Source organism: Schistocerca piceifrons, unplaced genomic scaffold (genome assembly GCF_021461385.2).
Source record: "Schistocerca piceifrons isolate TAMUIC-IGC-003096 unplaced genomic scaffold, iqSchPice1.1 HiC_scaffold_948, whole genome shotgun sequence".
Taxonomy (NCBI): domain Eukaryota; kingdom Metazoa; phylum Arthropoda; class Insecta; order Orthoptera; family Acrididae; genus Schistocerca; species Schistocerca piceifrons.
In genome coordinates, this window is record NW_025729221.1 from 10,001 (window position 1) to 12,500 (window position 2,500).

General features: G+C 58.3%; 1 pseudogene; it reads right to left on the reverse strand.

Annotated features, from left to right (window-relative positions):
- Window positions 1-2,500, reverse strand: part of LOC124773194 — a 7,747-nt pseudogene that overhangs the window by 3,981 nt on the left and 1,266 nt on the right.

Below are 2,500 nucleotides of genomic sequence, written 5' to 3' on the forward strand. Positions count from 1 at the left end.
CCTACTTCATCAAGAACAGACAGCAACATAGCCTGGATTGTTTCACGGCTAGTGGTGGGACCCAGAGCCACGAGATCATCAAGCGAGCGGAATCGGCGGTCTGATTGGGGAAGTTCTACTACAAATGACCAGATGGCTAGGTCAACATCTTCCACTCGAGGTGGAGACTGTGGCAAAGAATGACTGACTGCTGGCTCGCTAGGAGGACCCTGAAGGCCGCGATCCACGCTAGTGAGCTCGGTGACAAAATTCGCAACCATGTCTTTGTAGGGCTGCGCTTTACGCTGACACTTAATTGATTCCAGCGTACGCTCGGGGAAGGCCTTTGCAAGTTCCTGGTTTAAAAATCTGCAACCCTGGGTGGCAAGAGTCGCTTCTGCATGGGCCAAACGCAGGAGCTCTTCCTGGGACCACCTGGCCTTCTTCCTCTCGGTCTTGATCTCAGCATTAGCAGCAATCGGATGGGCGCGACGCCGATGGACACCAAGTCCGGTCTTGGTGGAGAAGGACCGCATACAGTCAGGGCAGATGGCGGGGAGCAGCGCTCGACCCGCACCGGTTGGCTGGTTGGCTGGCTCATCAGCTGGCACAGGCGCTCCAGCGGGAGGCCTGGTACCACGTTTGCTTCTGTTAGTTGCACCAGCTGTAACAAAGGCAGGGGGGGAGGTAACCCCCAAGCCCGAAAAAGCACCCTGCTCTGTCGGTCGGGATACTGGAAAGGTACACCTACGTGAAACCTTCCGCAGCACCCTCACGACTCCCGCCACTTGAAGGCCAGAGCTAGGATTTCCCACCGAGAGGCTAATTGAACCATCATCCACCCGACATCACAAGGATGCTGAGGGGTGAATCGAGAGGGTCCATATATTACGCATCAGGTGGGCTTTGAGAGTCATAGTTACTCCCGCCGTTTACCCGCGCTTGCTTGAATTTCTTCACGTTGACATTCAGAGCACTGGGCAGAAATCACATTGCGTCAACACCCGCTAGGGCCATCGCAATGCTTTGTTTTAATTAGACAGTCGGATTCCCCCAGTCCGTGCCAGTTCTGAGTTGATCGTTGAATGGCGGCCGAAGAGAATCCGCGCACCCGCGCGCCCCCGGAGGAGCACGCTAAGGCGGACGCGGCCTCGCAGCAAGGAAGATCCGTGGGAGGCCAAGGCACGGGACCGAGCTCGGATCCTGCACGCAGGTTGAAGCACCGGGGCGCGAACGCCGCGCAGGCGCGCGCATCCTGCACCGCCGGCCAGCACGAGGCCGACCAACGGCGAGAGCAGACCACGCCCGCGCTAAACGCCCGCACTTACCGGCACCCCTACGGCACTCACCTCGCCCAGGCCCGGCACGTTAGCGCTGACCCACTTCCCGACCAAGCCCGACACGCCCCGATCCTCAGAGCCAATCCTTATCCCGAAGTTACGGATCCAATTTGCCGACTTCCCTTACCTACATTATTCTATCGACTAGAGGCTCTTCACCTTGGAGACCTGCTGCGGATATGGGTACGAACCGGCGCGACACCTCCACGTGGCCCTCTCCCGGATTTTCAAGGTCCGAGGGGAAGATCGGGACACCGCCGCAACTGCGGTGCTCTTCGCGTTCCAAACCCTATCTCCCTGCTAGAGGATTCCAGGGAACTCGAACGCTCATGCAGAAAAGAAAACTCTTCCCCGATCTCCCGACGGCGTCTCCGGGTCCTTTTGGGTTACCCCGACGAGCATCTCTAAAAGAGGGGCCCGACTTGTATCGGTTCCGCTGCCGGGTTCCGGAATAGGAACCGGATTCCCTTTCGCCCAACGGGGGCCAGCACAAAGCGCATCATGCTATGACGGCCCCCATCAACATCGGATTTCTCCTAGGGCTTAGGATCGACTGACTCGTGTGCAACGGCTGTTCACACGAAACCCTTCTCCGCGTCAGCCCTCCAGGGCCTCGCTGGAGTATTTGCTACTACCACCAAGATCTGCACCGACGGCGGCTCCAGGCAGGCTCACGCCCAGACCCTTCTGCGCCCACCGCCGCGACCCTCCTACTCGTCAGGGCTTCGCGGCCGGCCGCAAGGACCGGCCATGACTGCCAGACTGACGGCCGAGTATAGGCACGACGCTTCAGCGCCATCCATTTTCAGGGCTAGTTGCTTCGGCAGGTGAGTTGTTACACACTCCTTAGCGGATTCCGACTTCCATGGCCACCGTCCTGCTGTCTTAAGCAACCAACGCCTTTCATGGTTTCCCATGAGCGTCGATTCGGGCGCCTTAACTCGGCGTTTGGTTCATCCCACAGCGCCAGTTCTGCTTACCAAAAGTGGCCCACTTGGCACTCCGATCCGAGTCGTTTGCTCGCGGCTTCAGCATATCAAGCAAGCCGGAGATCTCACCCATTTAAAGTTTGAGAATAGGTTGAGGTCGTTTCGGCCCCAAGGCCTCTAATCATTCGCTTTACCGGATGAGACTCGTACGAGCACCAGCTATCCTGAGGGAAACTTCGGAGGGAACCAGCT